The 27,913-nt window shown below is 45.5% G+C and overlaps 1 protein-coding gene across 1 annotated transcript in view; it reads right to left on the bottom strand.

Moving 5' to 3' along the window:
* NIBAN1 (niban apoptosis regulator 1) overlaps nt 1–27,913 on the bottom strand; it is a 64,826-nt gene that overhangs the window by 36,041 nt on the left and 872 nt on the right. The gene's annotated exons all lie outside the window — the stretch shown is intronic.

The raw sequence follows: 27,913 nt of genomic DNA on the forward strand, positions 1-27,913 counted from the left end.
ATTTCTCGAAGAAAAGATGCTATCTGCCTCTCCCTAGGACATATTGCCACAGAGCAGTGGGTGTTCCAGAGCGGATAATTTGTCAAAGAAACGTATACACAAGTGATACTGGCTAGTGTTTAGCCAATTTTATCACATAATCATTTTAAAGCTGACTCAAAGCTCCTACAAAGGATGTTTTCCAGGCTTGGGCACTGCAGTCTCTTCTTTGTTTTAATGTAAACAGATACTCGGTCATGCAGCAATAAACACTAATCTTGTATTGTCTTGGTGTGATCAAGATCTCATCAGTAGCAATAACAGCAATAAACACACTGACAGTCTCATTTCTGGGAATCTTAAAGCAATTTACAGGCAATTAACTCTATCAAAGAAATAGTAATGCTTTACTAACAGGGAAGTGAAGCTAGAAGTTAAAGCCATGTGCATGTAAGTGACTCAAAGAGTCTGCGGCAATGTGAAAACCAAAACCTGCACTATGATCTCGCTAGCATCCCGACTGCCCTGGATGCTGGAGAGATCCCCTCCTTCCTTGTGTTAAGGAGCCCCACGACAAAGGTTTTCTCCTGAACATACAACAGAGAAACAGAATTTCACACCTCTAGAAATTCTGATGCTTTCAAAATTTTATTCTGTTCTGCTTGGGGGGAAAGAAAAAAAATCAATTTTTCTGTGCAAGACAAAAAAATGGTGGTTCCCAAACTGTGATTTCTTGAAGCCTTTCACATACACGGGCTCCTGAACCAGGGCTGGCATTCAGCACTGCCGAAGGGCCATCCAGGGCAGCCAGCAAGCAGCACCGCGGAAGCCCGGGAAAAGCTGAGCCACCTCCATCCTCCGCTGATGCTCCCCGATCCGCAGTCTCCTCCCAGCCACCCACCAGCACCACCACCAAAAGGGATTCACTGGGAGTTTTCATGATGTTTCTGTATTTCACACAGCAGGCCGTGAGTCTGCAGCAGCTGTGATGAAATCAGAGAGCGATCTCGAAGGATTTGCTGTTTCAAGTGTATCAGCATAGTCTTTCTACAGTAACCATGCAAAACTTCCTGCAGTACTACTGATTTTATTGCCATTTCTCACTAAAAAGTGGGGTTTAAATGTCAGCGCAGTTCCCAGAATCACAGAATGTTCATGCCTTTTTTTTATCTTAACTAATTTTAAATACGGTTAAAGAAAGAGAAAAGCCATGGATCTTCTGAGAGGAAGCGCATCGGATTTTACGGGAGAAAGTGCATAGGATGCTCTGGCACAGAAGATGCTATGGTCCAAGATTTACCACTTGTGGCGACTTTGTTTCCATCTAAAAAAACCAAACCTGTGGGGCTGAGACTGCCATGGAAAAATAGCTAGTCTGCGAAGGAATTCGCAGAGATGGGCATACAAGGATTTTGTAAGATGCTGATTTCAGGCCCAGCTCCGATTTGTTCCTACTGTGGGGCATTACCAGGCTGTCAGAGGTAAGTCATCGATTCAGATAGCCGCAGTATTCAACAACTCCATAAATTGCTGATAATTACATCGCTGTAGTTACATGGATGCAGATGCAAAAGAAAAAGCTCCATCACCTCCTCTGCTTCTGCAATTTTATTTTCAGTTCGATGCATGGAATTTGCCGCATGTCTCAAGTTCAGGGCCAATATCGACACGACCTTTCACTCCAGCTGCTCCTGTGCAGCCAGCTCTCCTTCTCCAGCATCAGCGGGATCGCTGCCTTCGGCTGAACGGCAAGGCCCTTCTGCCCCGCTCCTGCCCTTTCCCCTACAAGCCTTCTGCCCCGCTGAGCCCTGCCCGCTGCATGGAGATGGCTCAGCTGGAGGCAAGTTCTCAGGTAGGTAAGTTTTTCCCAGATTCACTTGTGGGAGAGCACCACGTGACAATCTGGACTCCAACCCCCCAGTTTTAAGAGACCAGGTGTTTTGAGACCTACTAACTATAAAATGTGCTCGTGTGTAATAGCAGGATACGGGCGCTGCTGAAGCAGAAAATCCATGCCCATCCGACAGCCTTTAAAAAACCAGCCTGCTTTGGGCAAAGGCATAAACTTATTCTCCAAATAAGGACAAAGCTTCCCACAACCTTCTTGACAGCATTATTTTCCCTTCTGGTCCCAGCCAGCCGTAGGATGTTGTTGGCCCCAGCCCCGGTGCAGTTTCCTGCTCAGGCTTTGCCCTGTTTGCCACCGTGTTTTTCTCTCTTCCAGCTCCCAGTGGCCTGTTACAGAGGGCTCTGGGACATTGCACCTCACTCCACTGCTGCCTGTATCCTGCAGTAACAACCTGCAGAGGAAGTGGGACAAAGAACAAAATTCTGGTGTTGGGAAAAAACCCCCAACAATCGCAGGAAATGCCTGCAATTTTGGCAAAGTCTTTCAATTATGGCTAAAGTGGCTCAGAAGTGTGATTCTTCAGTGTCGACATTTCTTAGACCAGCTTAAAGTATGATGACCAAAAAGGAAGGAACTATGCAATTCATAACACATAAGTGAGAAATACGACATTAATGTGATTTCTATGTGCAGGATATATCTACGATCAACCAAAACACAAATTGAGCAGTAAACGTTTCGTGCTGTTTATTCCAGTCTTTGCACTACTCGTAGCAAAGGGTTTCCGTATTAAAAGTCCTACCCTCTCTTAAAATTAGAAGGGGTTTTTGCAGAGATTGTGAGTGGCACTACACGACGGCCCGGCCCTGCACTGCTTGGCTCAGCAGGAACTGCAACGCTACCTGCGGGTGGGAAGAGAAGCGGACGGACCCTTGATCCATTGTTCGCCAAGGGATCTTTAAAGTCTTTTGGTTTACAGAAGATAAAAATATGCTATCTGAAAATAAACATGATGGAAACAGTCACGAGTAATAGAAACTCTTCCCATGAAACGATAACAAGAGGCAATTGGAGATAAAATACTCCAGGGCGGTTGAGAAATGGGTTCCCCTAATCTTTTTTCCAAATTTAGCGTGGCTTGCTTCATCAGAGCTGTTTATACGAAGCAAGGCCAGCTTCCCCACTCGGCTGGTCTGGCAACGGCGCCGCTCCAGCCCGTACAAACATGACTTGGAACCCAGCAGCCAGATGGACGTTTATCCTAGCGGAATACGGAGTGTAATCAGCTCCAGCAGAAGCCTGCATGCGACCCACATTACCCACAGCAAAAGACGACAGCGATGGAGGTGGAAGGATTCCCGTCAAATTAACACGGCAAGGGTCCACACTCTCTCCCGAGGGTTTAGATCCTGCTGTAGAATAAACTTTTAAAATGCTTCATCATGCATCTCCTGTTCCACAGAACCACCCTTGCCCTTGATCACAGAAGTTTAGCACAAGTTATGATACATTTTTAAGACTCAAACCAAATATCATTGTATGGAGAAACAAGAAACATCTGCCAGTTGCCCCACCAAAAATCAGGAGTCTCCCCCCAAATTTGTTTCTTCCTGCTTCTCCACTGCCTTTGACCTTCTTCACAGTGCATCACCCATGCTGGACACTTGTATGTAACTCCCAGTCATCAGACCTGCAGCACGTCCTCAGATACCTGGCTTTTCGTTTTGGGTTTCACTACTTTTATTGAAATAAACTGCCATGCAACTTTAAAAAATAAGGGCACTCTTTGGCAAGCTCTGCCATGAATTTCTCCTGGCGTAGCCGCTGGCTTTCAGCCCCATGGGACAGCCACGCACAGCCCGACTAGCTCGCCGTGCCACGCTCCTCTGCTCCCAGCAATGTGTTGCCAAATGGAAAAATCAGACAAAAAAAGGTCAGAAAACAGTAACTCACTCTTTGCCTGGCATACAAGAGAGAGGTTGCTCACACTCACCGGACTTCAGCCATTTGGAAGTGAGGAAGAGAAAGAGGTAAGAACTTGACATAGAAGTTGTTATTTCACTTAAGTATTGGTGTTTGGTAGTAAGATGACCCTTCCAAGGGTAGCAAGATGACCTCTTCACAGCACAATTGCTTGCACTCAGCACCTTTTGAATTGGATTTGCAAAAAACGCCACAATCAGTAGATATAAATCTCCTTGGAGATCTGGCAGATTTTTCTTCTTAAACCATTTAAGCCCTTTGGAAAATACACTTTGTGCCCTGAGGGACATGAACTGTAAAAAAAGTAGATGATCTGCTGTATCAAAGCAAACCCTAGACAGAATAAAACCTAAAAGAAACAATAAGCATTGTGCATGCTGAACGCCAGTACACCCAGCACTCCAAACAAGTGGGAAGAGTGGGAAGGTTAAAGCTGTGTTTTGAAAAAAAAAAAAGACATTTCTTAGCAAGTTTGCCAGTTGAGACCACGGATGTGGAATTTGTGCTCCACCAGAAGCAAAGCTTCTCTCGCAGAGCAAGGTAAGCAAACACGTCTATAAGTTCACGTAAACTTGATCCACAGCAAAGGAGGAGTCAAAACTAACAGGCTCCATTCCAGCCCTGCAGACCTCCCTTTCTACAATATTACTCGAGTACTTAGCTCTTCCTCAAGTGCTCGCTACACGAGGCCAAATTTTACAATGAGCTGCACAGTCATCCCCTAGATTTCAATGGGTTTATATACCTATAATGTTCTTCTCAGGCAACTTCATAAGCATCTTGTATTTCAGAGGGAGCAGACAGACCTGAGTGACGCAGACCTCATGCACTGGAAAAATAGGGCTTGTTTTTGTAATTTACTATGGATCCTGCTGTTTTAATACTGCCTCATTATTAAAAAATGCAGAACAAAATACAGAGCACTAATCCTGCTTAAACACAGACCATCTCTTGGGTCAAACTCAGAAACTCCTTGCTCCAGCTGGGCTTCCTTTCCCCTTCCCTCGCAGACTGGGATCAAGAAAAATCTTCTTGGGAAACGCAGAGACAGGGCTATCACAGCTTTGACCTACAGCTAACCCTCATTATCCTAACAGTGCATCTTCCACGCCTTGCTATAAGCTGAAGCTCTCCGGAGGATCCCTCAATTGCAGTCACGCCATTTCCACGCTAGGTCCTTCGCAAGAGGCACGCAATTCCCTCCCATGGCACGACAGGTTGCCCGGTATTTTATTTGAGACCAGCTGCTCTTAAGATGGCAATGCCCAGGAAAACGTATCTTAGCACCAGTCCGCGCCTGCGAAGCCACAGGCACAGGTCTCGTCCCCACCTGCAGGAGAAGGAGCCTCCATCAGGTAGACCACGCGCTGCATGGACACGTGCCAGCCCAGGACCCCGCACCCTCCAGCCCCTGCACACCTCCTCCCACACACGCGTCCCCTCTGGTGCTGGGGGCATGGACAGACAGCCCCTCCGGCCAGAGACGGGTCCTGCCCCAGCCACCCCACCACCACTGCAGAGGGGAGAGGCAGCAAGCCTCAGGAAACTGCTTGCAGCAGGGCTGGGGCAGGGGATGGGGAAAACACTGGGAACAATTTCAGTTTTAACCTTAAAATGCCTGAATTGCAACCGGTGAGACCAGACGGTCGTGTATCGAACAGCGGGGGCCACCAGCCAGCACCCCTGCAAGACTCCCACCGCCGAATCATTGCTGAGAGGAGAAACAAGACTTCACGAGTTGCCTTTGCACTTGTCAGATTAAAAAAAAACCCCACAATAATCACGAATTACATAAAGGCCAAAGCTTGTGGTTAATCAAGCAGAAACCAGCCCAACATGAGCCAGGGGTTTGATTAACACCGTGTCAGACAAGCTTATCCTTAAGGCTGCTGAAATTTATCCTTTATTGGTAATGGGGTTAGAAGCAGCAACACCCTGTCCAGAAACAATTACTTACAGTCAAATTCAACAAGAATAAGGTCTGACAATTCTTTATTTATAAGCTTATTTCACGGCACCAGAAGAACTAGGGATCTAATAAAACAAATGAACCCAAACGCGTTCCTGGGGGCCACAAGAAGCTAAAATACGCTCTGTATTAAGCTCCTTCGGTGAAGGGCAATGGTTTTCAAGTCTGGAGTTTTTCTTCAGCTCCATGAACCCCAGGCTGAGCCAGTAATGGGGAAACGGACACCGAGCGCGTCTCGAGCAGTTTTCTCCAGTCCGGACCTCAGCATCACATTACCCATCACAGTAGGTCGTACAAGAATGTTTCTTGGGAACATTCAAACAGCTTTCAAAAAATGTAAGCCAATGCCACATCACCCTTTAAATCAGGATGATGTATTCTCTCTTCCCGCCCTTGCAGGTGACAGGCGTTGCAGGCAGTTACTTTGCTGCCCGACCACCCACAAGACACAATCACCAAAACCATTCTCACGTCAGAGACACAGCTAACAGAAATAACCACCTTCACGCCACTAGTTGAAGGTTTTTCTGACTAATATATATTTCCACAGATACACCTGCACAAGATTAATTCTGTGCAGTTCCTGGAGTGTGCTCATGTAGATCCACAAGATGTTTTTGCTCATTTCTTTTTTCTTTATTATTTTGCCAAAATCATGCCATACGAGACAGCTTTATTACAAAACTAGGCAAAGACTTCTACGGCATTGGACATAGCTGTGAGTATACACAGACATCTTTCTATGCAGGGCCTCATTTATCCCAAGATTATCTTCCGTTAGTCTTAAAGTTCTCTTTATTCTCTCTGCCTTATAACTCCTTTCACCACCAGTCTGGTGCAAGTCAGCCCAGATGGACTTCTCAGAGGACCGCGTTTCCCATGAAGGCATCACTTTTTAAGCACTGTAGCAGAAGGCCGTTATCCCGTGGTAATATTTTATTCCATTTCTCTTCAACAAACACACAAACCCCACAAGATGGAAAAGGGTACCAACTGGGCAAATGCACAGATTTAAACTCAAACAGGTAGCACCAGTCAGATTTCCGAAGCACTGGTCTGTAGCCCAAGGCCATACCCATGTTACTGGTACGCCAGCTGGGACTGTTTCCCAGCTTCATCTATTTTTCTTAGCTTGTGCCCGCACGGCCTTCCCTTGGTCCTCTGCAGGGCAGCAGCCGCAGAAGGATGCCCGGAGGGGGACTGGAGGGAACGCATGCATCTTCTCCCCGGGAAGGTGCCCGACATTTGGCAGATCACTTTTTCATCTCCTCATACCAGGGACATCCGCAGCCCTCCAATAAAACTTTTTACCCTCTGCAGACCGGAGAGAAGATGGAAACTGAAAAGTCGATGGCTTAAATGGGAGGCTTGAACCAAAAGGATGCCCAAGTAGTGAAAGGTGCTCAGAGGATCTCTTCCAGAACCTCCACAAAGGCACAGGCCAGACAACGAAATGATGGGACGCACAGCTGGACAAACGAACTGTTCTCACCCACCTCCAAAGTGCAGAACGGGTACATTAGAGGAGCAGCCTCAGAGACATCTTCCTTCCCATTGCCAGCCTATGAGCTTGAAAAAGCCTTTTGCTCTCGCAGTCTCTCAGGCAACCTCCTCTTGTGGTCTTTTGACATGTTGCTTTCTTGGTAAATACATATTTTTAAAATCGCCTCTCTGCTACAGCATCCCAGGAAGTTCTTTTAAGTCAAAACCACAGTGATATTTGTGCTGCAAACTTTATTAAGCAGAGGGGAAAAAAATAACAGATGTGTATTTCACACAGCAAAAGAGACAGAATTGTTTATCCCTATTAGATGTAGCAGACAACGTAGGTCTTTATGTGGACAAAGAGACAACTCTCTGTGAAAACCAAAAATCCATTGTATTGCTTTTCCCCTTTTTTAAAAAAAGGGCGAGCAAATTAAAAAATATATTTAATTAAGCTTCTACGGAAACTTTATATTACAGTAAGAGGAACATTGTAAAATGCAATTCACATTCTAAGGAATTTTTTTACCCCACCTCCCACTTTACATTAAGCTCGGACAACAAAAATGGGAAAATATTTCCTTGTAGTGCATTTTTAGTCATTTGCTTCAGGTTCTCATTAATTTCGTGCCATAATACTGCAAGACGAATGCAAGGAAATGTTGTCACAGCAAAACATTGTTGGGGAGAGGATGGGAGGACTCACTTTATAAAACCGAGAAGTTTGAGTGAAGCATCACTTTCAAAACCCCTTTAGTATATCATGTATTTTATTGCTTCAAAGCGTGGTGACGCCACACAGACTGTGTCGGCAATACAGACGCTCCAGTAGGGATTGTTCAGGGTGACCCAACCTACAAGACAAAAAGGTGGTTTCGCAGCACCACGCTGCAGGGTGCAGCGTCCTGCTCCCAGCAGACAGTCTGTGTGCTTGCCCTAGTGCAGCCAGAATTATTCACTCTTGACTTGGAGTAGCCTGTTTTGCATGTGTATTAAACATACTGAAAAAATATTTCCATCATATCAGCCATGCATACGCACACCCAGCAGCTGCAGAACAGCAGCCAGTGCGGACTAGAGGTCTTCAGCAGGGAAAATGAATCAGTAGATGAATGTTTCTTAGCTGTGGTATTTCTAAATGATTTTTCTAATACATGCTTAATCTCTCTATGCCTTAGCTAAGCCAAACTAGACAAATTCTCCTCGCTGATAATCTGTCCTCACTTTCAGAAAAAATAAGATGATATCCTTAAACAGGTTTGCTAAATTGTTAGAAATAAATGGATTTAAAAAATGATTGCATTAAAAAATTATTGCTTTCACACTTTGCAAGAAATACTTCCAATCATTGAAGAGTCTACACTCATGCGAATAAGAGTCTGCCCTTTCACAAACAAACCCTTCTCTACTTCTCTGCGGATCATAGTATCTCCCAGCCAGCAAAACCACACCACTCACCGAATTTTTAATTCTACAGAACAGACAGGAGGAAGCGTTGGTGCCTCATCCTGTGGGGAAGGAGGTTCCTTCCCACAGCTGCAAAAAAGCATCAATTAAGGCGAAGAGTCTACAAAAAAGCATATAATTCTCACATGAATCTGCTCACCAAACCCCGTGTAAAATGGTCTCTTTTCCTGTGAATATTGCAGATGGGGAAGTGAAGCTGCAGCTCCGCAACGCGGCAGAACACCGCTCACTACCGCAGTGCCAGAGCATCACCTGCCTGCATCAAGGGTTCAAAATGGCTGGTTTGACACGACGGCGAGAAGACATGCTGATGCTCGGCTGAAAACGGAGACCTCGACTGAGCCTCCTCTCGCCCTTCCAAACAATCCTGGTCTGCACGAGTATGTCTGGTTTTCTCACTTAGGCTTTACTCGGGCTCTACTGCAGCGGCTGCTACCGCCCGACAGCCCCGGTTTGGGACAGGACGCAGCCTTCCACCCGCTGCCAGCTGCAAAACGGGGCAAAGGAAACAGAACTGACTGCAATGGCGCGCAGGAGGTCTCGTCTTCCCTTCCCTTGCGAAACCCATGCGACGGCTCCAAGAGCCCCTGCTAAATTTAGTCCAGGGACGATCCACCAGCAGAGGCAGGGAAACTGAGGCACGAGGTCGTGAAAAGAAAATCAAGGGGAAAAAGGAAACAGCAGCCAGGAGATGGCCCTCTGGCTGCCTGGGCCTTCTCGCCGTGGGAGGCCTGCCAGGGGCCACCTCTTCCCTCTTTTCTCTCATCGAGAGTTGAGCAAGGCCATAATCAAGACCCCAGTATTTCCAAAGCACTGCAAAAGAAGGAAACAAAGTGATCCAAACGTTTTAGGGTGGTTTTTTTTTGCAAAGCTAAAAGGACCCATTAAACTTAATTAATCATTTCTTACTTGACAGAGTCTATGCCTTTGATTCTTCTGAATTAAAGCTAGGACCTGACTAATAAAAGTATGCCTTCGGCTAGCAAACTCAGAATTAATTCATAAATTTTATCCTGAAAAGAGTTCAAGTAAAAGCAAAACAACCCCGAAGTTTCTGCAGTCACAGCAGTATCAGAGATGAAGGACTGCCATCTCCTTCACCAGCTCTGCTCTTCCTACAGCCAGCGCCAGCAATGCACATCACCAGAGGCAGAAGAAATACTCCCACGTCACAAGGCCATAGGTTCGGGGAATTTGAGGAAAAAAAGAAAAAAGAAGAAATGTGTTCAGAAAGAATTTGATGCAAATATAACAGAGGACACATACAAAACAAGGCCTTTATCTTGCAGTCCCTCCTGCACAACTGCTGGGGTTTAAGCTCTAATTACTCTTTGTCCCAGCAAACTCTTGAAAAGAAGTATTTATTTTCTTTTTTAAGCTTCTATTTTCAGCTGTAATTCAGAGCCCCACTGCCTCCCAGCTGGGCGCAGCTACGGTGCCGCTGGCTGTGACGGGAAGGTGGCGGCAGGCAGCTCCGCAGGTGGGGTCTCCACGTCGCCTGGCTTCCTCCACGGAGCTGAGTTCACTAAAGCCCCCTTCTACACGGCAGCACCAAGCTCTGAGGGGCTACAGCCCAGCCACCGGACAGTCCGCCAAGCGTGCTACTTTACTCTTCTTCTGCCTGGATGCGTTTCAGTTCCTCAAGCGCTCATGAAAGCATCCCTGAGCAGACAACAGGGTTAGTGCTGGTGTTTGTTTTTTCCAAGTCTAAGAAGACTTCCCGGGAAGAAGCACCCGTCAGCTATTGTCTCTCTTGCTAAATGTGTGTCTGAGTCTCCTCGGCTGCTCGGCTCTTCCGCCTCAATGTTTCAATGCTCCTTCCTTTTTGAAAAAAAAAAAGTATAAGTTGCCTCATTTCCTCTCCATTTATCTTTCACATCAGAAGGGCTTGTGACAACACAACACAACTTGAAAGGAAAAAACCAAATCAAAACCACCTTCTTCCAGCGTTGTGTTTGTACAGTAGGATCACGAGAGCTTCTGGGCCCAGAAAATCAGCCAGGCAGGTTATTATTAAGAAGAGGAAATTTGTTCCTGAGAATTTATTTGGCAATGGTTTGGCGAGAGCTCTCCTGCCAGTTTGCAGTAACCCTGTGTCCCTTGAGGTCTTCAGCAGCACCTCCACGTACTGACTTACCAAAAGTACTTGCCTGCACACCACGACTTGTGGCAACGCGTAACCAGAACATGTTCAAGGCCTGTTATTATATATATGGTGGCAATACCTCCATTACTGCATTTAACAGCTTGCTTTCATCGCTCTTGCCTTAGTACGATCAATCATGGAGCTCCAGTTTTCTAAGTCTCAGTTTTTCCATCATGGGTCTCCATATGGGTCTCCCCATCAGTCCAGTCTGAGCTCCTGTCAACGTGGATGCTGACACTTCCTCTATTTTTGCAGAATAAAGTGGTCCTCTGGTTTGTTTGTCCATATCAAAGCTTAGATTCTTCATCTTTCTGTGTTTTGTAAAATGTTTTCTTTAGGGGACTAAGAAAAAAGCATCCCTAAGAATGCAACATGCAAGAGCTGATAAGAATAAAAGAAAATAGCTTATGCATGATATCTGGCAAATTTATGCATATCAGATTACATTTTAATTCTCCAAATGCAGGAGTAACCATTAGTAATGCTGCTGTAAAAGTATTTAGCTCGCACCCACTCCACTGCGGTGTGGCCGCGCATCTCACGGGGAGGCAGCCAGGCAGCCGTCTCACTGACAAACTTGCAGCTGGGGAGGACGCTGAAGGCACTCCTCTCTGGCAAAAGGGGACATGAAGCGTTTCTCTTCGTGCCAGTCTCCAGCAGCAAGAGCAGGTTTGGGAGAATAATAAACAACTGTCATTCTGCGGTGTTGCTTTGAAATGTCACAATCACACAATGTGTTTTTCTTCGGGTCTTGCCCCAGGCTCCTCAGTGAGGCAACTGCAGGAGACAAAGCAGAGTCCTTGAGAGGGTCTGGTTTTCGCTTCAGCCTCTGCAGGGCTGCTCTGCAAAAATCTGCCATGAGCCCATGTAAGCGGCCAAGATCCACAAACTGCCTCTAACAGAGTAACGCTCATTTTGAATCCCACCCAAACGCAAATTCCTCCAAGGGCAGTCTGCATTTACTGACTACAACTGAATTTCAAGACGTGTTTGCATTCTTTGATGGCGGCCTAAAGTCAGCCTGTGTCTTTCTGAGAAACAAATGCAGGGAGAGCCGCACAGATCCATTTTCTGGCTTCATTTAGGCTGATGGGATTCACCAGCCTGATGAAGTGCAGGGCGAGCACTGAATTCCTACAAAGTATTTTCCCTAACAGCATCCAGCGTGGCTTCAAAAAACCCCCAAGAGCTCTAGAATCCACAGTGCCCTTTTGGAGATTTTTCTATCCCTTACCATTACTCCAACAGACCTCTTCATTTCTCTACTACACAGTGCAATCACCTCTTCTGATAAGATGCTATTTATGCAGCAGCAAAGCGGCTTTGTACCCCAGGATATTACTCCTTCGCTATTTACCCTTTCAAGCGTCGCTGAGCAATTATTTCACCAACAGTTTCACTACAGGTTTTGCATAAGACCAGCAGCTTCACACAAACCGGCAGGCTCTGGGTTAACCAAACAGCAGATCAGTGAAAAGGATGATTGAATAAGAATGGGCCAAGAATTCTGGAAAACTGTATTCACAAAAACCGCCAATATGATTCACGGATTCTTTCTAATTCTGAGTGCAAAACCATGGCCACTGGCAGAGACTGTTGAAAAAGTGTGTCTTATGGTCTCTGCTTTACACCAAGTTTGAGTAGCAAAGATGCACCAGTCAGGTTGAACCTTCTGGCTCCAGAAGTTAAGGTTTAAATTGAGTCATGACGTTTTCTTTGCAGGTTTCAGAAATTCAGAGGTCAGGACAACAAAACACGGGCCTCAGATTTAACGTACTGATTCTGAATTTTGCTTGCAGGCTTGTACCTCTGAGAATGTGTGCCTTAGCTAACAGCCACAGAAATACAGAGCCTAGGAGATGATAGGCTCATTACCAACTCTTTGGAATTAGTAATGAGGTCAGGTCCTTGTACTGTAATGGTTTCACTTCAGAAGTGCCTCTGTCGCTAAGAGGATAGCATACGTGGTGGAAGATTCACAGACATTTTTGGAAAATGGCTTTTGCTGCCACCAGTGGGAGGCAACTTCTCGTGTCCCTGGAACTGCTGGATACCCAGTGCCAGGTGGGTGCTCAGCACCTCTGAAGCCACACTGAAAGTCTAAATGCCAGCTGAAGCTCTAAAAATTACCATTTTGACTTGGATGTATTAAAAATGTCTGCTTAGTGTGCTTCAGAAGAACCTTCTGCAAGAAAACCATGAAAGCATCAGGTCTTTGTAGGGACAGGCTTTTTAGCAGGGCCTGTTGTCACAGGACAAGGAGTAATGGTTTTAAACTAAAAGAAGGGAGATTTAGACTGGATAGAAGGAAGAAATTTTTTACCATGAGGGTGGTAAGACACTGGAGCAGGTTGCTCAAAACAGTTGGTCAATGCCCCATCCCTGGAAACATTCCAGGCCAGGTTGGACGGGGCTCTGAGCACCCTGATCCAGGTGAAGATGGCCCTGCTGGTGGCAGGAGGTTGGACTGGATGGCCTGTAAAGGTCCCTTCCCCTCCAAAGCCTTCTGTGATTCTATGATCTTATCTCATTCAAGAACGACTAGTACAGAGCAACGCAAAGCAAGTCAGAGGAGATAAGGCAGCCCTGGCTTCAAGATTGAGCAGATATCCTAACATGCTTTTTCAACTCTTAGTTTCCTAGGGTTTCTCTAGTCTGTAAAATGCTGTATCTTGAAATCAGAAGAAAATACAGAATTATAGCACATAAAGAAACACATAAGATACAAAACTGAAATTCCTTCACTAGCCAACATATGTACTTTTTTTTTTAAGTGATTTAAATAAAAATAAGCCTTTTAAATGCATTAGAACTGCCTCTTTTGCAAAACTGCTCTGGAAAACTCATTTTTTAAACATACATTCTTCTTTGCTCGCCTACTGTATATAAATTGCATATCTTCTGGTTAACATATTATACAGTCCGGAATAATTACACATCAGAGAGATGTCTAATGAGCTAATCTTTAAACTCTACAGGTCTTAAAAAGATCCCAAGGCGTGTTTTATGAATATAGAATGGCGTCAGCTGACAAATACATGGCACAGCCCATATTATTTTGGTTGCAACCAAGGACCACATGAATCAATGTTATGGGCTTGTTTTCGCATTATTCAAGCAACAGGACTTCGGAAGGAAAGCAAGAGCGTGTTTTGTCATCGTGAGAATCCACTACAATGATAAAAGAAAATTAGCCACACAATATAGTAAAGAAAATGCAGAATATAAGCAATACTGCATTTTATCAGCAGCGTGCACTTTACTGGAAGACTCCGTAAGGTTTTAAAAATCAAACAGCTGCTATGAGAAGCAACAATGAACAGAAATACTTGGATTTACAACTAAAACTAACAGGGGACAGAACCGACACAGAAATATTTTCAGTTACCATAACCATATTGTTTTTGACTTACATCAGACAAAAGCTATTTCAACAGGAAAACCTGTCTTAGCCAACAGCTGGAAAACTCATAGCCTTCTTCTGGAAGGAAAGGGGACTGTTTTACTTTTTACAGATGTCTCCATCATCCAAAAGAAGTTAAAGCTATGAATAGAGAGATGGGCCCCATCTGAAATGTGGCTTTCACATCCTCCCAGGGCTGTGCACACTCACATCCCTGGCACCGATTCAGCCTGCACTGCTATACCTAACGCTCACAGAAACGCAGCCTGATGTTTTGTACGGCATCTTCAAATTCAGCTTTAAATTTATTCTTGGTTCAGCGCCCCTTCCAACAGCAGAACACTGACACCTCGGCTATCAGATGGGCTGGATTTTATTTTGAAAAATTGCTCTTTTGCAAACGATAATAATAAAAACTTCTCCGGTGTTCACCTACGCCGTACAGCCCCAACACCCTGCGAGCCCTGGCTGCCAGAGCACCCTCCAAAGCAAGCCCGATTTCGGTTTACACAGACGAAACTAACACCTGCCAGCGCCAAGAGAACAGCAACTCCCGAGCTGACCACACTTCCTGCTGCCTAAATATTTAAGACACGCGAAGGAAAAACCATGTAGCAAGATAAATAACTAACAAACCACAAGCTCCCGCTCAAAATTACCGCCTAGTGTTTGCTACTCTTACCAACGCACTGTGTCTGTATGTTTGTTTACATTGGTAACTCCCTTGTATCTCAGTGTGGCATCAGTTTTAGACATCCCCACTCTGGTGTGAGATGTGCTGAGCAGCTTCACGTTCTTTCCATGCATAAGGGAAGTCAGAAATAAATTCAGATCGGTGCTTTCCTTCTTCATCCACTTCGAACCCAGCTTCATCCTCCAACAAATCCCAGTGCTGCTTCAGTTTATGACTTGTCACCACTACTTGGCCACAGCTCCCATGGGATTATCACAAACACATCAGGTCCCAAATGCCCAATCTCCCAAGTCTTCTATAGAAGCTTCTTTTGTCGCAGATCTCGGGTGTGTTTCACAGCAAATACGGCCTCGGTTTTGTTGCGGGCACTCTTCCTCCCCACCGCTTCCCTTGGGTTTGATGGGACATCATTTGAAAAGCAGCTTGCTGCTGGGCCCTCCTGCTCTCAGCTAACAGCAGTTGAGACTCAAGAGCAGAAGGAAGGGACTGAAGCTCTGGCAGAGAATGGTGAACTATGTCTAACAACATGGGGACCTTTCTTCTACAGCTTCTGAGGAAACCCCATACTGAGGACAGCCGAATTGGCAGAGGAACTGCTGTGCTGAAGAAATATCCATGGTCCCTCCAGCAGCACAGGAATTATGTACCACGAAACCAAGCATGCACGCTACACCATTCCCTAAGGAAATCATCCGCCACGTAATTAAAATACTTACCTCAAAAAGGAATGAGAGAAACCGGAGCCAAATCTTAATACTGGCCCAAAAACTGCAGTGTGGCCAATGTAGCAGACTGGTGAGGTATCACACATCTACAAGTAAGGCTTAATTCAGATTCAAGTTTTCAAGATGCTTTGATTTCGGCATCCAGAGAGAGAGAGGTGCTCAAACCCCGCACCGGTCCACACAGACACCAACATCCTTCCCCATTCCTTCAGCCTGGTTTTGATCAACAGGTTGATGGAAGCAGCCATTAACATCATTTTCTACTCAGCACATGATTTGGTTCTAGAGTTCAAAAACTTTTTGAGCTTCCTAGAGACCAATTTCTTCTATTAAATGCATTGTGATGGCTGAATCACGGCTTTGACATGGGTTTCAAATATCTTTCACGTATAGGTCGGACTCAAATAAAGCTCACGGAAACTGGGAGCGATGCCTGTCCTGTGGCCTTTCACCAGTCTGCTCAAGATCTCTCTTCAAATCGCAATGTCTGATTTATAGCACAGGCTGAATAGATGGACAAGGAGACTGACCTAGCTTGCCATCCTGCTTCAGATAGAAAATTTCAGATTTTTGAGGTAAACAGATGATTTATCATGCTTCATATTCAAATGGATATATGTCTCTCCTTCACAGAGCACACAATTGGATTAATCAAGTTGATTTCCCTGGATTAAATCCTCCTGTGCAGTACATATAGACGGGATATATGTTTACCTTTTTTTTAAACCAAAAGATGCTGGAACAACTTTTTGCTCCTGTTTAGCCAGACTCCTATACAAGGTATAGGAAGCTACAGCAGGTAGATGTGCACCTACCTACCACTCGCTTTGGTATAATACCAAGCGACACCTCAAAGGTCTGATCCATGAAATGCCAGAGACTGGGTTCTTCTGCGGGTTGTACAAGACGCAACTCCCCGTGAACAGTCCAGCAGCTGCGTTACTTTTGCATATAGGTTTTTCCAAGGGTTTACAGCTTCATTTCAGTGCATCATTCCTTCCTCTGCACACAACTTCTCTGCTAATTCCAGCCTGCACAGGAGGTGGGCAGGCCTTCACCATGTGTGCTTTCCTTCTGTTTTTTTCAGCAGTGGTTGGTTTCGGAAAATTTTTTTTCAACATCACTTTGTAGGAAATGGCATAGTCTCAGTGTAAGCCCTTACTTCTCCATTAAAAATACGACAGGTTAAGAGACCTGCGCTCCTAGCACAATTTCATTACGTGATCATTTTGTCTTCTGCAAATGAGGGTCTTCACTGTGGGCCACAAGAGGGGTAAAGGAAATTTCAGTTGACTGCCTGTTTCCTGGCCATAGCTGGAAAGCCCGTTGCAAATGATCACGCTTGGTAAAACACACTAAGAAATAACTAACCAACCATGACTGCATTTGAAAATCAAGAACTCATGTCTCCTTGTGTCTCTAATTCAGACAGTCCCCTCTTCCATGTGCATTTGAAGCACTTTTAAAGGGTGATGGGACACTGGCCCAGGTCGCCCAGAGAAGCTCTGGCTGCCCCCTCTTTGGCAGTGTTCAGGGCCAGCTTGGACGGGTCTTGGAGCACCCTGGTCCGGTGGAAGAGGTCCCTGACTTGATCTCTATCTAAGGCAGGTAAATGCCACCCCAGAGAACTAGATCCTGTCTCTGTGTCTGCTACAAAATGTAAAGCTTGACACAATACGTGTCACATATGGGAGAAGCTCCCAGGTGGCTCCTGTCTCCTTTTTCTGGTCTACAGAAGGGCTGAGCACCCACAGCCACAACTGAACACAGCGAGAGCCTGGCTGGAAATCTGGAAAGAGAATTAAAATGGCCAATTCCCTCAAAAATTAAGCACTAGGTTTGTCAAGTCCCAAATTAATAGCCACAACTCCTCATATATGAAATAAAATACCACCACCTAGCACAGTAGCTCAGCGGGAAGATCAGCTGATTGATGTCTGCACAGGACTTTGTAGCTTGGCGGATGTACAGGAAATCTCAGAAGGTGAAAAATAAAACCCGAACAACAAATCTGGGGCTTCCTACTGAATGAAGCCAATAGAAAAACACACCAAAAAGCTGCCTTTGCACCCTGGCCTCCTCTGAGCATCAGCGGTGAGCTCAGGGCTTCAGATCCATGGACCTCTTCAGCTAACACAGCAAGCTTCTATGGTAGAAAGCTGTGTTTGCCCTGTGACTTCGCCTTTGTCTGTAGGGGTGAAAGGCTGCTGGTAGCTGTGGGATTCACAGCTATTTGCTAGGCTGCACAGAGAACAAACATGATAAAAAACAGGATTTAGTTCAGCAGGTAAATGCTGGCAGTGGTTAGAAACCCTTCCCACTCGCCTCTGGTTGCCCTTATTCCAGCTCTACGGCCCCCAAGCCCTTTCCTCCTCATGCAGGATACACTTGAGCTGCTCAACAGAACATCCAAAGTGAGGAAAACCACATTTCTTTAGCTTAATCCTCAGGAAAACAAAACAAAACAAAAACCCAACAACTCAGCCATTTTAGCTGCAGTTTTCTCAAAAATGCAATTCGAGGCAGACGCTCAGCATGGAAACTTCAGTCTGAGTAGCTGAAGACTGGCAAAGCCTCATTTACAACTGAAAACAGTGGAAAGTGTCTGGCAGACTACATTACAGACAATGATATTACTTTACAGGATACCTCTAAGAGCAAAACAGCCTTTTCTTTTTTTTCTTCTCTCCTTTGCACAGACCTGGCGATTAAACCTTTGCCTGGGGATGATGCAAGCTTGCCTTTCCTCTAGTGTGACCACTGCAATACACGGAATATCAAGTGAAAATATGCAAGGATCCTCCGTATCACGTTCAATAAAAGCAAGTCAGTCTTTAGGTAATGTTCACCTAAGATATTCAGCATCCCCAATGCTGCTTCAAGAATCAGGTCTTCAGTCATCAACGTCGCGACAGAACTCTGCAGTGAATGACAGCACAAATAGCAACAGTGGTTTTGTGCAGCGGAAGGAAAATATCACACAAAGCTTTAAAAATTGCTTCCCGAGATAAGAGATGAGAGGGGCTGTGGAAGCCTGTTAGCTGAAAGGACAGGGGTGTGTCCGCTGGATGCAGACTGGCGGGATAGTGGTGGCATCTTTCCCAAATTTGAAGCAATGATGTCTGTATATCTCTGAAAAGAGTGTGGAAAAGCTCCCTGGAGGCAGTAAGTCTCCAGATACGGCACACGAGGGCAATTTTTTTTAGCTGGGATCCCAAGCACACAGAATTAAAACCCAGTAGTAAATCCAGGAGGGCATTACTCCAGCGAATGAGCCCCCCCAGCAGCAGGCAGGGGATTTTTAGAAATGGTACGTACGGACAGGGCTGGCTTCCGAGCTCCGCAAAACCTGCAGCTACCTTGACCTGGGGAACATAAACCTTCCTGGGAACTCCCAGATGTTTTTGTAATATTTTTTCCTGAGGTTGGCTGTGAAAGTATTCAGTGAGTGCTTAAAGGCGCAGCTGGTCCGCAGCACGTCTCGCAGCCATCACCTCTGCCTGGCTGGGACACATCAGCCCAGCGCAGCTGGCACTGCTGGGGAGGCCTGGCCCGGCACCAGGGGTTGGCACAGGCTGCCTGGTCCTGCACTCCCCGGTCCCATGCCTTTGTTTCTCTGGACCTTTGCCTGCTTAAACAGCAACCAACCAGGAACAGATTGCCCGACGCTGTTTGTACCGCGAACGCTCTTCGTGAGGACCAACACGTCCCCCACACAACATCTAACGTGCAATTCAGGCGCAGCTGCCCCTTTCTCCAAGTTGCCTGTTGCAACGCACGAGAGCCGCAGTCAGAACGTCCATTGCCCTTAGCAGCACAATACAGAAAGAACCTGGGAGAAACAGCAGCATTTTTCGGGAGCTATGACCTCCTTGTCTCACACCGCTCCCAGTGATCTCCTTACAAGCCCACTGTCATTTGCAAAAGCACCACCGCTGCTGGTGTCATCAGTGGAGCGTTCAGAAACAGGCTAGGCACTGATGTGGGTGGCATCTCTCGGCATGCCGCCTGGCCAGAAACCGTAACGGGGAGGATGCGCCCCGTTCACTGTTTGAGCAATGACATGTAGCAAACACAACCTGAAGATCAGCTGACAAGCTCACTTGCATGAATCTGAAAAGCAGAATGTCAGCAAAAACAAAGACTCTAAAACTCATTTGGGAATTTTAGAAAGCAAGCATTCTTCAAGGCCAGGTTGGGTGGAGCTCTGAGCAACCTGGTCTAGTGGAAGATGTCCCTGCTCATGGCAGGGGGTTGGAACCAGATGATCTTTAAGGTCCTTTCCAACCCAAACCATGCTATGATTCTATGCTATGCTATGATCATGGCTCGCTCCTGGGAAGGTATGTAAAGCTGGTAGCAAGCCAGAAACCTCTGCTGCTATTTTCCACCCGGAGTGACTGGATTGCTGCACCCCATTGCTGCGACTATGCCAGCCCGTCAAGCAGTGGGGTGGCAGGCCTGGTTTGAGGTTGTCCCAAAGGAGAGCATGCTGCTCTGACCCAAAGGGCTGGCACAGCACGCTCCGAAATCCCCGAGCGTGACCCCACACCTGCAACAGCCCGCGGCAAACATCTGCCAACCACCACGGTCACGCTCTGACGGCTCGCCCTGTCGGCACTGCAGCCACCACACACGCAGCAGCAAACCCCCGGCGAGACCCTTGGCTGGGCTGGCACCGCACAGGGACTGCACGGAAGCACCGAGCATGGCGTCCCCGGCCACAGCCTCTGCAGCTTCCACACACTCCTTCGGAACCACGCTGCTCAGGGCAGGGCGGAGGAACAGGCTGAGGATCAAGATCATCACAGACAACATCAAGGAGTTATTTTAGTAACTATTTTTGGATTAGAAAATTTATTTAGAAAATTAACTATTCCATTCCTTATTTCATAGAAGAATTTCAACCATATAAAAACAATCTACATATTTTTGAAAACTGTATTGCTTTTAACTTTTTGATGATCTAACCAGAAGAACCCAAGAGTCAGCCTTGCTTTGTTTTCTACTTCCTGATATTAGGAGTAGCTATGACATCTGCCGAGTTTTAAAAAACAGATGCAATAACTAAATAATTATTTTGGTAGCACTACAACAGCCTGGTACATAGGTTCAAAGCTTTATTACCATTGAAATTGGAAGAGCAACTCTTCGTGTCTAATGTATTAACTAATATCACAGAAGCATGAAGATTAAAGGCTTATGATTTCAAAAAATTAACGCCTATATAAATACCTGGAGGAAATAATTCACCAAAATCTTCGGTTATGCGTATCAAGTGACGTATTAGTATAGAATCAGCACCAAACTATTTTTTTATATGTAGGACTAATAAAAAAAATACAGGATAAAGTTTTTAGAAAACCCAGACAGGTGAACCCTTTCTTCATACAAGTTTGAGCCATTTCCACAAGCTTTAATCTTGCTTTTATGTAAGAGCTGACTTTGCATCATCACTGTCCTTTGACTGCAAAAGCAACTAAAACGCTTGCATGCATGTTCAAAAACTTGAAGCCACTTTTAATTGCTCTTCAAGTGCGAAGAGAACAGCGTGCTTATTACAGACAAAGGAAAAAGCTGTAGCAAAGAATGCTGCTCTACTTTAAAAGCAGCCATGACCACACTGCTTATGAACATCATCCTGCCCAACCTAGACACTGGCTTTCCAGCTGCTACTGCCCAAAGGCAGCAACAACAAAGCTGCTTTAATCATCTCAGAGCTTGCTTTTTCTCCCCTTCATATCAATAAAATTCCTATCAGATGCAAAGACTGTCTTATAAATTGTGACCAAGCTGCACTAATTAAAGAACATCCAATCTTCAAGGTTTCGGAAAATACCAACTACAAAAGAGCAGCAGACTCCACACTTGCCATGTGCATCACAATCACAGGTTTTTGTGCAAATGTGAGCATATTTCTCACTTTTTCTATTGAGAATACGCTCTTTCATTGGTACCCCTGCTTAATTCACCATTGTACGTTGTTTCTTCTATGCAGACAGCAGAAAAAGATGAAAAATGCCACATCGGTTCCCCTACCACCCGGCGGTTTCCCCTCACTCGCACTACCCGAAAACAACCTTATTTCACAGAAAGAAACCACCTTTCAGTTTTCAAAGCAAGGCTCTGTTGCGAGCGTTACGTAGCACATCATCTTTCAAGTCAGTTCTCCTGCTAGCAGTGTGGTTTGCTTTGGTGTAAGGGAGCTCGAGATGATCCTGCTGTGTGGGCAAGGAGCCTGACCTGGCTTCCCAGCCGCTTTGGCAGAAGAAACGGCCATGCCACAAAACGGGTAACTGAGACTTCTGGGTTTATGAAAACATCAACCCATTTACAGAAGGTAAACGGCATGCAATCATGGACAATCCTTTTATTGACAAACTGAAGAATAAAATCTTACCTCCCGCTTCAATTAGGGAAATCCTTGACCATGCCTGTTGCAAGACAGCGTGACTGCAAACTTCCAAAATCGCTAGCAGTACTTTGGAAAGCAGTTAATAAATGGGACTATATGAGCAATGGGAACTGAACAGAGCAGGTATCTCCTGCCTTTATCTCCCGAAGCTGAAACCTGGCAGTTGCCAAGTACGATCAATTCTCTTCAAGTTGGGCAGCAAACACCTTTCCTATCAATCACGTCCCTGGATGCCTTTTGCTTGCATTCAGTCTAAAACTAAGATAAAGTGCCTGGCCCCCTGAAGTGAAGAATATAAGAACCACAGAGAAGCTGCCTCTTCTTTCCAACACAGACAGGCACTATTTATTAAAACTACAGGATGAAAATCTGCCACTGGCTCCAACAGCAACAACCTCTCTGAGGACTAACATTTCCCAGAAAGCAAGTAAAGCCAAAAGGATTTTTCTTCAAAATCTGCTTTCTTAAGGTCTTCAAGAACTTGGACACTTAGCAAGGTGAATATAATGAAAAATAGAAAGTCATACCCATACTGAAATTTGAATTTCCTCTCCATCTCACTTCATTTTTCATTCCATGGGTATTTATGCCTCTTTGGACTGGACTAGATAGTACTTGCTAAGTGCTAACCCACAATCATGAATTCTGGATTCAATACGTGTTTGTAAAAGAAAATATTACTCTGCCTCTTCCTGAGATTTTGGGAATCACAGAAAAATCACATCAGCTTTTACCATAAACCTCAGAAAGTGAAAATGAAAAGTGCCCTCCAAAAGCAACAAAGTAGGTGCTGCTAAGTCCAGGGAGACACCCTACTCCTGCTCTGTGTGATGCCACAGCCACGCTCACCTGCAGAAAAGGTAGAGAAAGGATTTCCAAAACATGGCAAGACACAGCTCGAAACAGGCCGAGAGAAAAGGCAGTAAATGCAGCCAGACTCTTTACAAAATTCTGTTATACTTGCAGTCCTACACCAAATTAAAACCAGAAGGGCTATGTGGAAGTTTAAAGCAGAAAATCCAACATCCAGTCTGAGTGCCTGTCCAAAAAAGGCCAACTTTTCCACAACTAATTCCAAGTTATTCTCCCATCCTCCAGCAACCCTGCTCACGGCTGTGTGCACACCGGCTGGCTGCTGGCAAGAATTTCACCCCAGGCTTGTATCAGGCACTGGGGTACCTCACTCCGAGTCGGCAGGACGTAGCTCCATTCAACCGATGGGATTTGGTCAGATGGTTTCCTGTAAAGCTAGCGACCGACTTCCTTGTCTCTTCAGTAAAGGGTAAACCAGGCTTCTCTTCAGTCTCTAAAACTCTATAGAATAGGAGGAGTCTGTTTCTTCTAAGTGCACTGCATCTTGTAGGAACACATCTAAAATGTTTCATCCTTGTGCAAAAAAATGCCGTCTTAATTAGCGCCATACTGAAATTCACAGGCAAAACAAATGACAAGAAACAAATTTCTTACAGGCTTTCAGTAATAGCTTTCACTGCCAAAGGAAAAGAAGAACCGCTGAAAGGTCTGCTCAGAAAAAAAGTCCTGAACAATGAGGAAACCCGCAGGGTGCATCCCTGGGTGCCGCAGCGTCACAGTGCCATCGCTGCGTCCCTCAGCTGGGCTGTCCCATCTGCCCGGGGAGGAAAGAGGTGGAAAAGAAGGGAGGGAAGGAAGAAAAACTGCATTTAAACAAATCAAAATCAAACGATTACAAAGCCTCCTCCTCTGAACAGCTTTACTTTTATAGAAATGGGCAGACTGGATATGGTCAAGCACACCGAGCAACTTAATAAGCAAAAACACCTTACAAGAAGTTCTTTTTTTTGCATGCTGAACTCTTCTGAAGATGCACCTGTTGAAATTCCTGGTTCTGGGTGCTTAAAATCTCTCCACCTCTCCAAATTTTAACAAAATTGGTCCCAGCAGACCACACGTGACAGAGCAGAGCTTGGTCCCCTGCCACTGGTGCTGCTGAGATTACAGAAATGGAAAATCATTAAGACGCTCAGGGCTATCTCTCCCCTCTTCCCGCTGGGAGATCTGCTTCCTGGATTGCTTCTGGTCTAACATTACAGACCCAAAGCAAAAAACTTTCTATCAGCAATCCTGAAACCTCCACCACAGCCTTCCAGGGCATACCACTAAATTGTTTTAACAGGCACTTTCATCTTTTTCCCCAATTTTGTGACTGCACCCTGAGTCTCTAACTCCCCACTACCACCCTGTCCCGCTCCCTCGTGGGTGTAACACTCATTAAATATCATTAGACAAATCATGCAACAAACACCTCCCGTCACAAGTTTAGCCCATGCCTCATCAAACTGAAAGCATGAATTTTTTTAATAAACTCTTTTCACATGACCAACTCCCAGTCTCCTAATTGTTACTACCATTTTTTAAACCCCATCTATTTCACTCACATCCTGGATAATTCCCATGTCGTCCCACTAAAATCCTGCATAGGAGGATTATCTCCTCCACAAGTGTTTCCTCCTTTTTAAGGGTTCAGTCCAAAACCTAGAGGAATTACTATAAAAATTTATTTTAATTTCAGAGGGCTTTAAATAATTTTACTGCTTATAAAGTCTATATTTAAAATATCTTAAGGATATTAAGTAAATGGAAAAAATATTTTTCCATTTATTTAATGGAATAAATATTATTATATTCATAAAATATTCATATAAATTAATATTTTTCCATAGGTATGCTTAGAAAACAAGCTCGTGCTCTGCAGAACAGAAGACACCTCTGAAACAGCTAAGGTTTCAAGACTAGTGACATTGCGGTGCACGCGGTCTGGCTTTCTGCCCCACTCCTCCCTCCCTGCCAGCACGACCTGCCCTCCTACCCTCCTCCAAGCACCCTCCACCCCTGTCCAGCCTTCTCCCAGCGGACACAAGCTCTCCCCAGCGCTTGCAGGAGCCCCTGCTGACTCTCATTTTTCTATCACTTTACTTTGACATTCATTTCCTTCAGGCAGAGCTAAGGAAAATCGAGTCTCCACTATTTAACTCACAATTTCATTCTACAGTAATGACCAATTTGCACTAATTTCTACTTGATAAAGAGAAAACACTGTGTGATGGCTTGCAAAATGTAACTTCATGCTATACATACATATATTTTCGATGCAGACATCTTTCAAGCATAAAAATTGTTTCGCAAAGCATTGCCATCCCCAAATAAGTCTTCAGGCAGCTGTGAAGTACCTGTCCCTGATTCAGACTCCACGAGGATGATCCCTGCCCTTGCGATTTCAAACACAGCCTCCTGTCTATCGTACCGCTGGCAGGTGAGTGAAGACCACCTGAAAACTCACACATTGGCATCGCGCAGTCTCTTCTTAGGCATTATTTGCTGCAGGAAACACACATTAATGTGTCTATAATCGTATTAGCTGACTTTCAGGTATGGTTCCAGATACTGCCCCATGTACAAGCGCACACTCAACCATTTGCAATTGGGCTGGTTCAGTACTACCACTTCTTCCTTACAAGCACAGAAGTTGAAGTGGGTTTAGGTGGAAATCACAGCCTTTGCATTTAGTAACCGAGACTCCGCGTCGGATGCTTTCGTCGGGGATCCACTCCTCCAACTAGTCTGACGAGGCTCACGCTCATTCACCTGCGGGGAACAGCGCAGAGCACAGCGTCTCCCAGGCTCTACCCAGGGGTGCCTGTGCTGAGGGCCATGTCCTCGCTGGTTTATATAGACACCTACATGTATGTTTTTACATATTTTTTTTTTTACATAATTTTACATATCACATGATTTTTGTCCTTGCTTTGTTCTCCTCTCATCCCTCAAACCATGGGAGCAAACAGACTTTTGGAAATCAGAAAACCTGCAGATTCGTACACATTGCGATGAAGAAACTGTATCAGTTTATTGCTGAAGACTGCAGCCCCCCCTTTAGCCCTCAGTCCCTCGTTTCCATTCACTGTATTGTGCTGCAGCTTAAATGTTGCCCAAATAAACTACAAGGCTTTACAACACAGGGACAGGGCTTCAGATTAATTAGGCTACCGTTACAGCAACAAGAAGTCAAATTACACCATCACAACAACAACCATACAGCAACACATTCAGCCTGGCATGCTGCAGCGCTGACATCCCACCCAAACAGTTTCCTCTGCTGCAGGGTGAGGTTAGCGTGGCAGGAACTACCTCGAAGAACGTCAATGTTCAACCACTGCAAGCTTCTGCTGCACAGATATGGAGAGGGGGCATGAGACTTTGCCAGGCTATGCTAAGGGAGATACAAAAATCTATTGCCGAAAGCAGCATGCGTAAATTGCAAATATTAACGGGTTTACTGAAATGCTGGCTGGGAGAGAGCACTAGAGATGATCTAGACCAAACCCTCACTTGAAGTAACCCTCAGGATTTCCTGTCTTGAGTCCACTGATACTTGGGCCAATATGGGTGAGCATTCCAAAATGCGCAAAGTCCGGAGAATGTCGCTGGCCGCAGTCTCTGAGCAAGACGTGCGAGGCAGCGTCCTCAAGCTTGCGGTTTCACGACCTCCTCCCTCACCAGAGCCGTCTCCTTCAAGCACTATGGACTGACAGTTCTACTGTCAAAAAGCAAGTATCTCCCTACGCTTTTTACTAAGGACCCTCCTGCATCGCCTTTGGAGGAAAAAAACCCCAAACCGCCAGCCCCCCAGTAAGACCCGCCTAACCTTTACAAAGCTGGCTAAAAAATGTGCCATTTATTCAATCTACAGAATCAGTGATTCAGCCCGCTTCCTCTTCGAACGAGGAGGGCTCACCACGGTGTTCGCTCTGGAAATACGTCAGACCAAGACATGTAAGACAGATAAGCAAGGTCTGAATCTTGCAAACTCCAGCCTCAACATGAGCAGTAGGTTTGACAAGCTGGCTGGACCACCCTTTATTTCAATTTACGATGCTCTTCCCGATTCCTTTTCCTTCTGGAAGTACTAATTTACAGGCAGCCTCCATACAAAGTGCCTCATTAATTATTTTTCAAAGCAAGAGTTCAGAGTGAGGGATCCTCACTCACACCAAGCACAGCAGACCTGAGCCAGGGGACAAGCACAATGTTTTCATTTCTTTTTTCACAATCATTTCGCTTCATCACTTTCCTCTGCAAAGATGTGACAGGCAAACCAGAGATGTGCCTGTAGAGCGGCGCAGCTCTTGGCAAGGCAACAGCACCCTCTCTTCGAGCGACAGCGAAGCCTCAGATAACATACATCCAGTCCAGCCTCACAGATATGGATTTCCAAACCCTCCGACATGAGTTCCCAGTTCTAAATGATGTCCAGGGCAAAGACCTGAACAATTTCCTCTTGCACAGCTGTGAAAAAGCTATTAAGCTCCCTGAAGCTCCTCCTTTTTTTTTTTTCGCACTAATTAGACACCAGCCTTTTCAGGCACTCACAACCAGAGAACTCAAAATGCGGAACCATGGAAGTGCAATTTGGGCTGCAGCATGGGGATGAGTGTAATTTAAAAAAATAAATCCATGGGGATTGCACCCACATGGCTCTGATGGGACCCGAAACCACCCTCAGTAGGGCAGGAGACAATGACAATCCTGAGGAGACACTGTAGAAAAACCTCCACATGCGAGGCCTGCAGCTTTGCCGAGTGCTTTTTGGGTGAAAGCCATTTAATATTTGGACGTCTCCCCCCACAATGGGAATCTCTTGAATGATCCACTGTGATTTCAAAAGGCTCCTAACAGAGGAGCGGTTCAACATTCGCCCTCCCTCTACACCACAAAATAATCCCAAACCAGCAGAGCAACGGGCGAAGCTGGGCTGCGGG

Source organism: Opisthocomus hoazin, chromosome 6 (assembly GCF_030867145.1).
Source record: "Opisthocomus hoazin isolate bOpiHoa1 chromosome 6, bOpiHoa1.hap1, whole genome shotgun sequence".
NCBI classification, from domain to species: domain Eukaryota; kingdom Metazoa; phylum Chordata; class Aves; order Opisthocomiformes; family Opisthocomidae; genus Opisthocomus; species Opisthocomus hoazin.